This window comes from Corapipo altera, unplaced genomic scaffold (genome assembly GCF_003945725.1).
Source record: "Corapipo altera isolate COAL_440 unplaced genomic scaffold, ASM394572v1 175, whole genome shotgun sequence".
Taxonomy (NCBI): Eukaryota; Metazoa; Chordata; class Aves; order Passeriformes; family Pipridae; genus Corapipo; species Corapipo altera.
This window is the reverse complement of record NW_020884942.1, coordinates 2,005,942-2,020,597: the sequence shown is the minus strand read 5'-3', so window position 1 is coordinate 2,020,597 and position 14,656 is coordinate 2,005,942.

The window sequence follows — 14,656 nt, the reverse complement described above, 5'->3', positions numbered from 1 at the left end:
GTTGCTAAATGCAACTGAAGGTAATGAATTCTCATAGTCATTGCTACCATTATTATCATCTATGATACAAAAGAGATTTAAAGTAAGTTTAATTAAAAGGCAAATGTCAAGGCTTTGATTATGCCTCTAACATGACTGAACTCAGAGTAAGGCAATTCACAACTGAGAGAACAAAACACCAACCACTGCAGTCACATGCTGGCATTTGTAACTCTACAGGCCCTGGTTCTTGCAAATCTGAAAAGCTGAAAATGAACAAAACTCAGTTAGTGTGATTTTCCATGACTTACAGCACGGAGAAGAAGCAAACAGTGCTGCACAGAGGAGGTGCAGCCTCTCCACATTGCAGGGACAGGGCTGCCAGGCACCAAGGGCAGGATTTCCCTGTTCAGATACAGGCAGGGGTAAGAACAGGCTCCACTTCTGCGCTTTGTTTCACATCCAGCTGTGCCCCCAGGGAAGTGTAGTTCAAGTAAGTTTTCTCAGTTTTAAAAATCCCATCAGCTGCTCCCACACAGGCACCAGCAAGCCCATAGCAGATGATTGTGTCAGGAAAAGAGACAGGGGCAAACAAATATGGAGGCTCTTAATGCCTAAAGCCTTATCAGTGAGGATTCATCATGATAGAAAACAATTTTCAACAACATTGAAAGCCACTGTAGCTTTGGGAAAAGGTCATGGAGACTACACCAAGCAAGGACTTCAACAGAACCTGTGCTTTTACTTGTCTGGCTTTGACTTTGAAAAGGGTATTTTCCCCAGTGACAATGATCAATGGAGTTTCAGGTTTGATATTTCTTTCCCAGCAAGTGTTTGGGTCTTGCAACAAACATAAGGGACTTGCAAAAGAGATGGATTTTTTAAAATTATTTTTTCAAAATTCTTCTTTACCTGGAAGTAATAAATGCCAAGTTGGCTTCTGAAGACTCTGGACTGTACCTCTAAATCCTCAGCAAATAAAATCAGTGCCAGGTTCTCCACGTTGACTGTGCAAATCCCACTGTTACTAGCACAAGGCTTGCTGGTGCAGAGTAAGAGCACAGAACAAAATCAGAAGCCTTCACGTAGCCTGGAAGGTGAGATTAAGAATCTGAAATATAGTATTCTACTGGAAAGAAGGAAGAAGCGAGATTATCATATGAAAACACTAAATTGTAATGACATATTTATTTAATTATTTGTGCACAATCATTAAGAAAAGAAAGGAAGTGAAATAATAGTGTATATACCCAGAGTCCAAAGTCCCCCTATCCCCCAGGGCATCCCAGCAAAACTACCACAGATAACGAGGCATATTCTGATCAATAAGATGCTTTCAGCCTGCTCATTTATGCATTAATGAAATGTGTGCAGCAGTTCACTCAGCTGATAAAGGTTCCCACAGGGGACTATGTCCAAGGGAAAACAAATTACCAAAATGAACGAAAGTGATTAGAAGAAGAAAAGAGATGATGAAGTGCAGCTTGGGGAGAAGTCAGAGCAACTGTTCCTTTCGTCACCGTGTGCCACCCTTCCTCTCTGTCAGCTCACAAAGGGTAGCAAAGAAATATCCCAACACATAGACTTCTGTCTGTACACAGAAAACCAGCCTGGATTTCACCCAGTCTAACCCCTTTATTTAACAGTGTCCTGCACATGGATGCTCCTCTTTAATCCAAACTGAAAAGCAGTTACTGAAACAATGGCAAAAGCCTGGCTCTGGCTTTAGAAACCCCACATCCATCCAGAGCCCCTGGCACTAAGGTCACTTGGGAAGAAGTCAGGCTAGGTCTGCTGGCTCATATCATTATCCACAACCTCTGCTGACAGCATCAGGTCAAACCCCTGAACCCAGAGGGTTGCTGTGCAGAGCCCCAGCACAGCAACAAGCCCATGGTTCCCAGAGCTCAGCGAGTGCAGCCCCCACGTGCAGAGCTGCACGGCCTCAGTTTGTGTTCTGTTCTCCCCTCCTCAAAAAAAAACCCCAACAAACCATCTTACTTGTCTCCTCCAGCTTCTGGAGAGAAAAATCAGCCCTCTGAGCATTCAGAGGAGCAGACGGTGATTCAATGGGAGCACGTATCCCAAATTCACTACAGCACAAATACCTTTGCACAGCACATGAGGGAATCATGTTGCTGCATCTGTAGGGTGTTTTCTTAAAAAAAGAAAAATTTGGTACTGAGTGAAGAAGCTATGATTTGCTATTAGAAATCTCATGACCTTTCATAAATGAGGTCAAAGTCAGTTACTCTGATTACTATCTACATTCCAGATAGGTTTCTGCTTGTTTCAATTCATCCTTTAGCTGTCTGTGACAACTAGGAAACTGTGCTGTGAAATAATATCATTTTACCAAAAAACAACTGCTCCAGCACTGACTGCACTAATGATATACCAAAACTCTTTGTAAAAAGTACATGGCAATGAAAAACTCTTTAGAAGCAGATGACAGCACTTGATTTCTAAATATCAAGTTGTTCTGAGGCTGTGCCCTGAACAGCAGTGTAAGGTACATATAAAACCCATGTAACACAGAATCAGTTTCAGCAGAGCTCAGAGATAACAAATCTGCATGTGTAGGCTGTCCAAAGCAGTACAATTCATTTCACAATATAAAGGAGAGAAGAGAGATATTCCCTGTCTCTTTCTGATGAAGCATTTTACAGCACTGTAGGTGTACATATTATGCATGGAATTGTGTGGCTTGTTTGCCCTTTTAGAGAGCTGTGCTTAGAAATAAATAAGGTGCATCAGAAGTAGAGAGAGATAGAAGCCATTTCTGAGCTGCACCATGAATGAGTTTGCATGGTTTCCCAAAGGAGAGACATGAATCTGAGGACAGGGGAAAGCAGAATGGCTAAAGTTACAAAGAAGGCACTACTGGGACCAGCAAAAGGGGAATTTGCCTGCAGTTTCCCATCACTGAGTCTTTCCCAATTGACTGAAAGCTAAAGCAGCAACTCCATTAGTGTTTTATAGAGTTCACAAATCAATGTGAAATTCCATATGCTTTGCAGAGACACCAGCACAGACGTGTTTAGGAGTATTTATTCACATCTATAGAGTGTATGTAAGTATACAGAGAGATAAGGGCCCTCCTCTGCATCCAGATTTGCATGAAGTCAAACAAATTGATGCAGTATTTGGCAGGGGATGTAGGAGGATTCACAGAGCCATGCCACTGAACTTGTCAGCTAAAATATTTCATTCTGTTATTGGAAATCATTATTCTCACTGTCTAGAAATCTCCCCGTATTTTGAGTGGTTTGTGAAGCAAATGGAACTGCACCAGTAAAGCCATTCAGAATATAAAGTGTCATGGCAAAAATGTAATGTATCTTGAGAATTAAACATTGGTATTGAGCTCCTTGCCAGGTTAATCACTCTTCTGCCAGTAGCTGTATTTCTTCTTTCCAAGTGCTCTTAACACAGGTTTCTGTTAAGACATTCCTTCAATAATCCAGTGTGGAGAACACATTCTGTTTCAGCTGAGGGGAACTCATGACCTCCAGTATTTAGAAGTGATCCCAGAAAGGGAAATTGCCTTTGCCTCTCTCTCTCTGTGCTGGTCCCAACAGGGCCTGCCTAGTAACTTCAGCCATTCTGGCTTCCACTCTCTGCTAGAAGTGTAAACTTCTGTGCACATTTTTGTCTTTTTTTTTTTTTTTTTTTTTAATACTACATTAGAATCAGGGAGATTACATAAAACCAGCAAGGATGGATAGCAAAATTTAGCCCAATTCAGGAAATAGTTGTGTACCTTTATGTACTGGAGGGAGACACTAGATGAAAACAATCTTTTTGCCTTAATGAAAGGTCCTCAGTGCTGCAAACCTACAAGTTGCTAAGGGATGCCTGCTCAGATTTTTCCCCAAATCTTTTAAGTAAGTTCCCATATGAATTCAAAAGACGGTTTCATCTCCTAAACACTTCTGAGGTAGCATTTCCATAAGCAACACACTGATCTGGAGGGCTGTGCTGCTCCTTGGAGGGGGCTGGATACCTCCAGCAGAACATTTCTCTTTTATCACACACAGCATCCCAGGTCAAGCTGATGGCTTGGAAGCTTTCTCCATCTTACTGTGGTGAAAGGCACCTTCACTAATTTAATCATTACTGCAAGCAGCATCAGTACATCTAAAAACAAGTCACTTGAAAAAGGAGAAATTTTCCAAAATCTGTGTTTCTATTCCTTTTTAATAAAGCTCAAGCTTGCTAACAATATGCTGCGGCACAATGGAAAATTCTCATCTATAAAGTAACATAAAATCTATCTGGTGTGTGGGAAGAAGATAAGGGCTGTTTATCAACAGCAATAAAATGATTGAACTTGGAAATAAGATGGTGGATATCCTTCATTTGTAGGCTGCACAGATGCAATTAGCAACACAAAGAAGGCATTCACCATTTCAAAAATCTTAGTGCATTGATGCATCTTGCTAAACCTATCTGCAGTGAAAGGTTCTGCCTCAGAATGCTATTAATTTTAAACACAGAAAATTTGAAATTCATCAGTGTTTGTATTCTAAATAAAATGCATTTGTTTAAATGATGTATATATTCTCGATACTTGCACACAAATATGTATGCTTGTACTTCCCCGTGATAAGACTTCAGTCATTTTTATTTTCTATTAAATATCTATATAATTGACACGAACATTTTTTATCTCGTTTCGTTCAGCATGCATGGTCATTTATAGATCTAGACACAAATACCATCTGAAGTGAGAATACAAAATAAAGCTTTTTTCCTTAATGTGCAAATTTAAGAACTCTTTCTATAATTTATTTTTTCATTTCTTTTCTACCAGATTGCAGTTGCATTTAGTATCACTTCAGCTGAAGCACAACATAAATTTCTCACCAAAAGACTCCATCTTCAGGAGAAATGTCTGTGTTTCCAGGCTTTGTATCGCCTATTTAACATTTTTCAAATTAAATCTCTCCTCGATGAATCCCGTATATTGCTCAGCAGTTATTGAAATTTATGAACATGTTTAAGCTTTTTCATACTGCTGTTAACCATTATGATTGCCTCCTTTAAATCTTTCATTTTATAGCTATCACTTCAGCAGACTGTGTTGGTGACATTCATGAATTTCTCAGATCACAGCCGTGCCCATACTTAACATCTCGGGGTAGAGTTGTGCTTCCAAAGCCATTCCTGGGCTGTCTGCTTTAACCTCCTGTTCCACTGAATCCCCAAATGTTCTGCCATCAGACTGGCAGAAGGCCCATGTTTTGGGGAATAAGCACTGCAATCAGTGAGTTGGATGGTCACCTCTGCCCCCGCTGTGCAGAAAACCCAGCAGCAGTTGTTCTCAGCTCTTCCAATCCCACTGACACAACAGCACCAGCTCAGAGACAAGGGAGAGGTGCATTCTTTGCATGAGAAATGACACCAGGGGTGAAGCCCATGGGCAGAGTAAGTCTAACTGTGAAGCAGAAAGCTTCAGTCAAGGGACACCATCATCTTTCCCTAGGGAATATGCAGGTAGGCCTGGCTACTGGCTCAAACCACCCAGCACCCAAGGTCCAACTCAGCTCACAAAGCTTTTCTACTCCTTCCCCTGCTCCGGTATCCTCCCTCTTTCCTTGGTCACTGCCTAATACACAGAGTGAAGCAGACACCGAGGGTGGTGAGCTGGGGGAAAGCCTGTCCACACGTGCACCTCGAGGCACTGCCCACAGTGACAAGCACTGTAAAAGTTCTATCAGGTCTGGGTGAGCAGGAGAGCTCCCTCCTGGAGTCCTGCTCTCCAGATGCCCCAGAGGCAGCTCCTTCCCTGGGTATGCCAGAGCAGTGGGCAGTGTCCCACAAGGGGAAGGAGGAGCTGCAAGACTGCGTGGAGACAGAGCAAAGCCCACACCCCACTAATGGGCAGGAGCACACCACCCCAATAAAGTACGAATAATGTACTTTATTGGTACCACATACTAACAACAACACACATCTGGCACAAAGCCAGGCACTTAAGACTAGGGTCAGCCTACTACAGCATATGAGAACAGCACTGGATCCAACCTCAAACACCTTTAGAGGCTGAGCCCCTTCACAATAGACATTTATACCCCGATTCTATTCTACCTACGGTTTACAGATTCATATTTCTTTTTGAAAATGAGACATTCTCATTAGTGGGGTTCACAGTGCCAGTGTTTTTTAAGCTCTGGTCTACAATCCCAAAGTACTGTGAGGAAAGGCAAGTCTGCCGTTAGGACACTCACACTCACTTCCCCAACACCTGCATTACTTTCCCGGTAAACTTCTGATTTCTTGACCCACACCCCTCACCAAACACAACACAAACATGCATGCACACAGACACAGATATTGTGGGAAAAATCAGAGGACTTGCCTGCTACGTGAACTCATCTCCTTTTCTCTCAGCATTGTGGATATTTTACAGCTGAAGCAACTGTTTTCAAACTCCAACAGAAAAGAGAAACTCAGTTGAAAATAATTCTGCAATCAAGTATGTAAAATCAGGCTTGTCCAGTTATCAGGGCTGGAAGAGGAAGGCTGACCTTTCTAAAACACACAAAGTTCTAGTTCTGTTCTCACTCATGCAACAAAGCCCAAAGCTGATGAAGACACAAACTATACAATGAACATAAATGCTTTTGCTGCCCCACATCCCTCAGTCTTTTAAGCTATAGGTCCTCAGGGCAGGGACTACCCCAGCACATGAATATATTCTTGTACCTAATCCCGAGGTGCAAATCTAGTCAGCATCTCTCCCTCTTTTCAACACAGACACACTTGTAGCTCCCAGCAAAAAACCACAGAAATTCCATGCAAAACATATAGCAAATCCAATAGTGATTATCAGTGAATTTTACTTGTTCTAAATACTCAGGCTCTTTTTCACCAGGGATATACCACGTGGATTCATGCCCAGCTAAACCAGGTGATGGTGCAGTCTGGGGCTGCCTGTGCCATATCTTTGAGAGCTGTGAATGAAAGCAGTTAAAAACCTTTTTGTACTGGTACACACCTGTATGCAGATACATATTGTACCTGCCTACAATTAGAGATTCATTTAAATGCTGAGATGATGCTTCTAACCTGGGAATCACACATTTCAGAAGGAACCAACCAGACAGAGAACTCATTAACGTGTCATATGTTTGCTTACAGCCTAAATAACTGGGAGTCAAACAGATGAACGCCAAGCAAAGCTCTGGGGAGAGGACAGCGGTGTTTTCAGCTGCAGTCCTGCCTCTGCTGCCCCTCAGCCATGGCCCCACTGCCCTCCCCATCCCAAGCAGCACTGCCTGGTGCAGGACGTGCTCTCCTGCACTCCGGACTCTGGTGCTGGAGTGGAGCAGATCTGCTTTTACAGATGGCAGGGTCGGTTACACCCCACCACAGCTTTAAGGAGACGTGACTTAAACACAGCTTGAATTGTACAGAGAGAAGTCAGACCTAAGAACTTGAACAAATAGTTCCGTGCCCAAGAGGGCTCCTCACTTGCAGTGTAACACACAGTCCTGCTGCAAGTGCCAGCAACTCTGAACACACAGCTTTTAGGCATGATTTATACATTTCTCCCAGCTTCACTAGCCCTTATTTTACTGCTTAATTTTTCCTGGTTATAAACAGTGGTAAATCAGCATTAAAAGAAAAATTAAGACTCAAATTTATTTTTAAAAGGTAAATTACATACTAAAAGGCCTGTCCCATTAATTGTTAATGATATTAAAGCTGCACCATTTTTCACAAGAACGTTTTCCATTTTTTATTGTTATGTCACAGGTACCTGGTAAAAATATTTGGTAGGTCCTGATGTTTAATTAAAACAAGGTTTGATAAGGTAATTTTTTTCCCCAGATTCCAAGGGTGAGTGTAATTTGCTCCAGCTCATTTAACCACAGTTCAGTGGAAAGAAGGAGCAAAGACCCTGCAGTGAAAGGACAGAGTGCAGCTGCTCTGTTCTGCTCAGACTCAGAGGGATGATCATTCTGCTACTCTTTAAAAACATGAAGCTTTAGGGGGAAAGAAACAGGTAGAAATATTTGCTGAATTAGAAGGTACCAACATTTTTAGCAGTTTACATTTTTTCTAGGTGTCCTCATTTTCTGAGTGTCCCTTTCACAAAAGTAAATCATTTAGGGGTTTAATACCAGTCCCCCTGAGGTTTTGCTGCAGTTCCCTCTGTGCCCAGAGGGTCACACGGGTGTGTCAGTACTCTTTTGCCTGTGCCAGGCACATGCTTCCTATGAGCAAGACTAAGCTTCCTAACTCACCAACTTGTCCACTCAGGGAAACATTTCCTACAGTTCTGAGCAGCTTTGCCTCAGTCACCACCTTCATCACAAGGCAGTGGCAGCTCAACACCCAGATTATCCCAGAGATGATGCAGTCCCCACAAATCCCCCTGTGCTGTGCTATAGTTATACAAGGGCTAATTCTCACAAGCAGATGCTGTCCCAAAGATAACCAAACTGACTGGAGAAAGTCTTTAGCAGGAAAACCAAGAGCATTCCATAATTTTGACAGAAAGCTTCTTTTTGTTGGCAACCATGGATCACAGGGTAGTCCTACTGCTCCTGGGTTATCCAGCAATCCGATCAACATCCTCCTGCAGTGAACAGTCAGGGTACTTCTCTGCCTTCTGATGCTTAATCACAATTACAGTCTCACATGCAGGAGGACCTATGGTTTGGATTTAGTCCGTTGCTGCAGCATTCCTAAATCTGCCATGGGGATTTGAGCAGCTCCTGTTGGCACTAGCAGATGTCCTGCCTCTGACACTTGTGTGACAGAAGGAGGATAATGGCAGGGATGACAGCCACATACACCCGTGGAACTGGCAGTGTTATAATATGCCAAACATCTCTTGTGGACACAAGTACCAGGCCAACACATCAGTGATGCCATGGCCATCTCCCTGACCATGTTCCCTTGTTGAGACAGCACCATGGGAAACAGATTCAAACTAACCAGACAAACATGTCTTTCTTATTAAAGGACACTGTTGATTCATCAGCCATGTAATGCATCAAGTGACTGTAGGTGAATTCTCACATGGTAAACAATGAAAATGGATTTTTATTTATAATACTAACAACAGCAAAAAAATCTATTGAGTCTTTCCAGTTTAAAATAGCTTGCTTTACTCAACATCAGGAAAGAAAAGAGACTTACTTTACCATGTCAATCACAAACCATAATTTATTACATGCCTGTTTGATTTTCCAAGTTAGTATAATTACATGCTGTTGCTTCTAAATACAATTTAAGGAAAGGAAAGTACCAAAAAAATACCCACACATTCTGATTCATTGGTATGCCATGCAGCCAGAGACTTGTAGAAGCTGTTAATGATACATGAATTATGTATGCTACAGCTCAATATAACATTTGGTGTGATTTAAACAGCATGAACTTTTAGTGAAAGTCATTTTGATTCTGTGATGTATTACACTTCCAAAACCCTTAGCAGGAGGTGGGAATTGAATGATGTTCTCTGAAAGCTTTTATTTGTTAAGCATACACAATGCAGCTGCAACTAGATCCTAAATAATGGCAAGGAGCAAAATGGAAGATCTGATATAAAATTCTGTTGCTGCACAACTTGATTTTGAGGGTGTCAGTGAGAAAACAGGAAAGGGGAAGAAAACAGACAGGAATCACCATTCCCTTTCTCTTCTGCAGCAGCTGAACTTCAAGCTATCCTAGTAACATTTTTCATTTTAAACATCATTGATTACCTGAACACTTCACTCTGCAACACCAACGAGCTGGCTCTCAGTCCCCTGGCCAGGCTGCCACCTTAACAACAGAGCCAGGAATCACCAGCTGAAAAGAGCCATCCAGTTGCTTACAAAGGGTGAAAAAGGAATTTGCCCAAGTACATCACTCATTTCAAAAAAGTTACATGCAAGAAGGAAGAAAGATTAAAACATGAGTGATTCTTGCTTTTATTTTCTCTTTGACATGTCCAAGCTGTCTGGAAAGAATTTAAATACATCTGAACATGACAGCACCCATTTCTGATGCCCAAGGAGAGCTTTAAGCAATGACCCATTTCCTACATAAGTATCCACAGCAATCCTTCAGAGGAAACTATTTATAAGATTTACAAAATATGTCCATGGACAAAGATGTTTCTTTACAAGCTCTGTTACTGCAAAGTGTGGGTTTATTACTGTGGTATTATTAAAAAGCCTTTTCAGCACACATCCCAAAGCAGAGACCCATTTTATTAAACATTAAATGTTTCAAAGTACATGTATTTCTCTGCTTGCTGTAATATTTTGTAATATTTTATAATTCTTTTTCAAAAGCATTTATCATTGCACCTCCTCGATCATGTGTTAAAGAGAAACCTGCCACTGACATGGTAACAGGTACAGCAGCAGCCCAAACCATACTTTTGAAAAGCTTGTCTTTAAACCAGCAGGCAACAACAGAAACCAAGCATTCCCTCTGTTCATGAGTGGAAATAGAGGCAGACTCCCTCAGCATCATTTAATAAACTTGCAGTCAAGAAGAGAAAGTAAGTGAGATCTCTGACACGCCAGTCAGCAGCTTTGACAAATAATCTACCTCACTGTACAAAAACTTAAATTTACTCATAAAATAGGATCATCCTTTTAGGGTCAAGTTTGAACATATGGAGGGGGTGTTTTTTGACTGAATTAATCACTTCTCCTGAAGTTTGAGACAGAACCATAAATGTTATGATTTTCTTGCCGGATATTTATAAACAGCCACAAAGCATGATGCCAAAGACTATCAGCTATCTTTCACACCAGCCCCTAACAAGGGCAGCCTCTTTTAATCCTGAAGATGAGCTACAGCCAGGCAACTCCTGCAGTTTTTGTGTGAGGGGTAAGGTTGCTTCAGCATAACCCCCTGGTAATTGGCCACCGAGTACAATCTGATACTAATAACAGGCACAGTTATCTGTCTACCAGAAACATGGTTACAGTCCCAAAAGATAGGATGGCACAGAACCTTTACTCAATATAATGAAGTGAAAAAATAATTCGGGTCTAAGCTCCCCAGACCTAGAAATGTTTTTGATGCTCTCTGGAAAGGACACGTTTCTAATGCCTTAGATACACACTTAAGAAAATCTTCCAAGACTTTTGCCAGACACACAGAGCATCCACTAAAGGATTAAAATGTGCATACGGTTGCTTCCTCTACACACAGAAAGAATTCCTAATTATAGGGAAGGCTTACAAAATCAAACACTGAGCACAAGGAGATGTCAAAAAGAATCAGAGTAGTTGCTTATACTGTTCAAAGAAAATAGAAATTCATGTAAGTTGCTTATTCTTACCACACTCTAGAAAGGTTTCAGACTTTGTTTCGTGCAAGTACTTGAGGAATATTTGCAAGGACTGGTGTGTTCAGCAAAGCCATAAAGACACACAGTCTAGAAGCAGATCATCAACACAATTATTTCCTACAGCAGAGTTTCTGCTTTTCCAGAATCTCAGTATCACAAAACACAGCTTATCAGATACAGAGCTCACACTGCTCTTGCCTGCTTACAGGACTCAAGAAAAACAATTCCTTGCAGAAGAATTTTCACTATTTCAAAAGCATCCTTGTGCTGTATGTGCTGTGACACTGTTTATGGACTCTGAATTGAGGTAGCACCTTCTGTTTCAATGATGAGCCCCATTCTAAACAGAACTCATCCAAAGAGAATCAAAATTGTCATTGCTAATATTTTTGTCCTCTTGAGAAGAGAAGCAGTTGAACAGCAATCCTCAGTCCATTACAGACCAGCACATTCTACCTGCTATCCTGAAAGAACATGCCAGTTAGGCTCTTGGCTTGACAAATAAATAGATTTTTATTCTGACCATGGAGAAATATGCAGTAATAAAAAAATGCAGAGAACACAAAGGTGGCAGTAATACAATTGATTAGCAGTGGCATTACACTCCTTTCCAGGGTGATTCACACATGCATTGCACATATCAGTAACTTACAGTCTTCTTGTATTACAACTGGATCTGGTTCATCTTGGCAAAAATTTTTAAAAAATTCTCTCAATTTTGTATTAAAAAATCTGAACCTAGACAGATATGTGTCTCTAGATATATGTAATGACTTCAAGTTATTCAGCCCATTAAAATTCGAATGTTGAGTTAGAGCCTTATTATCCTGAAAAACATTGACTTTATAAATAATTTTATAGTTTCTGTTGTTTACCATTGTTGTCTTCTGTCAAAACTAAAACAAAATGGCAAATACAACTATAATAGTAGCCCTTATGTTTCAGCTACTAATATCCTCTTTTCTTTGAAAAATGTAGAATTCTCTGGTTAGCAACTAAAAACAAAACAAAACAAAACAAAACAAAACAAAAAAACAAAAAAAAAAAGGAAAAGTGAATATATATCAGCATGGGACCTAAGAAAAGAGATACAATAATACACACCCATAGACTGAAGGGGTAATGTTGCAGAAATACATCTTACAGAAAAAATTCCATACAGTACACGGGCCAAGGAGACCTCAAAGCCAAGGTGCCTTTATGTAAAACTGTGTTATTTCTATGTGTTATTTTACCATCTCTCTTTACTGCCATTAAAGTAAATTAAATATGTGATTTTTGAAAAGTGTTTTAATACACAAAACATTCTTTCTCTCCAGAAAGACAGTGGAGCAGAGGGCAAAGACAGCTGGACAGGGCAAGAAGAGACAGCAGTAAGACACGAGGGCCCATCCAGACTCTACAAGATGCAAATTCCAAACCTGCATTTGCAAAAGCATAAGTACAGCAGTATTACTCTAAAACCAGGATGAAAATGTTCTTCACCCTTGCACTACATTGCTTGATGTACAAATTCCTGTGAACATAGCTGCCAGTACCAGGGGAACGCTCCAGACTGGTTACTGGAATGTTACCACCACAGAATTTGTCCAGGCAGCTGCAGTGCCAGTGCTCCACTCAATTACTCAACCCTCCCCTGCCCATATGGCAGTTAGACTGAATTAGGAATTCCTTTTATTCAAGTGTTGATGCTGTTACTTTGCTCCAGACTAGGACTGTGTCTGTCAAGGTATCCAACACATAGAAAAAACTCACAAGAGAAATTAATAATATTGAGCATGGCAGCATTCCCCACTGGGCCACAAGAAAGGATGGATTTCTTCCTTGTTTTGCTATGTCATTGTGTTCTAAACACAACATGCTCAGTAACACAACTTGAGATGCAGTAGAGGAAGGTGCCAAAATCGTTAAAAATACAGACATCTCATCTGCAGCAGCACACAAATATAACTGCTGCTGTGTTAGGTTCTCAGTGTGACAGCAGTCACAACTAGGTAAAAAAAGAGAAAATTATTTTATTGATTTTTTTTCTCCTATTATGAACTTTTCTTGCAAAATCACTTCAGAAAAAGAAAAGAAAGACATTTTCATGTTTGTGGGAGTTTCTTTGGTGTTTGTTTTTTTTTTTTTTTGGTTGGTTGGTTGGCTTTTTTGTTTTGTTTGGTTTGGTTTGGTTTTTTTGTTTTGTTTTGTTTTTTAAAAAAGAATTGGAGTTTTGACATTTTTCTTCCTGCATTTTCTTCTTCTTTGTCTCACTGCAATAAAAATTCTGCAGGAACTGTTTCCTTCAAATCCTCCTTCCCATTCTCCTCCTCCTGCCTCAGCTTTTCCATGTTCAAAGCTTTTCCAGCTTCAGTAAGTTAGTGGCAGAAGGTGGCATTTCATTTCTCTTTTGTCCCTAACTTTTCCAAAGTTGGAGGAGTTTTGCAAAGCATGTAGGAGAACAGGGGGAAAAAAGCCTGTCTAAATCCTTTGGTTTGCATTTTTGAAATCCTCTGTTTGCTTCTTATTTATCCAAAACTGTTGAAAAGGAGCTGTTAACTCAGAAATGCTTGTGTTGAGTTTCGGGTGGAGGAGAAACAGGATGGAAGCAGCAGCAGCGCTTTAGCTACAGTACAAAGCCAGGCAGAAACCTCATCCAAAGATCAGGCAAAGGTATTTCTTTTTCCTCTCATCCTTTAACCAGAGGTACAAATGAATATCACCAGTGTTGTCGCATTGACAACAACCTGGAAGGGTTACTGAATGTGAGACAAGTACCTGAAATTAGGGCTGATACAACTTTTTGGAAGACAGTCAAAGCTATTCCTTCTTCTCTTTCCCCTACAGTCAGTGGGGAAAGACGAGTGCTTTCTAAAGGTGATTTCAACTCGTCCAGACATCCGTTTATCTGTTTCGGGAGAGGGTAAATCAGCTTTGAAATGTGCCCTTCTTCCTGCTGGGAACCAAAGCTAAAAACCTAAGTTTAGTTTGCTGAAGCCACCCAGGGTAAATCCTACCCTGAGTGGCAAAATGAAGTGACTGCACTGTGGCAGATATCTTCCTGCCACTGACAGCTCAGGATTGCCTCCTGGAAAAAAGAGCACAAGGAATTGAGTTTGCCCACAGCCCTGTTCTCCATTTCACTCCCAGCTGTTCACAGAAGGGCAGTGCTTTCAGGTAGCAGTCCCACACTGAGACATCAGTCCAAAGGATGGGGGCATTTTTCTTCCTAGGCTTTGGATTAAATGACCTATAAAAAAAGAAACTTATTTGATGTATTGGAAATATAAAGACAGCTGGAAAAGACTACAAGGAGAAAAGCTTTGCTCTTCCCTCTTAACATTCCTTCCTTGTTCTCCCTCCCCACTTTGTCCTTAGAGCAGG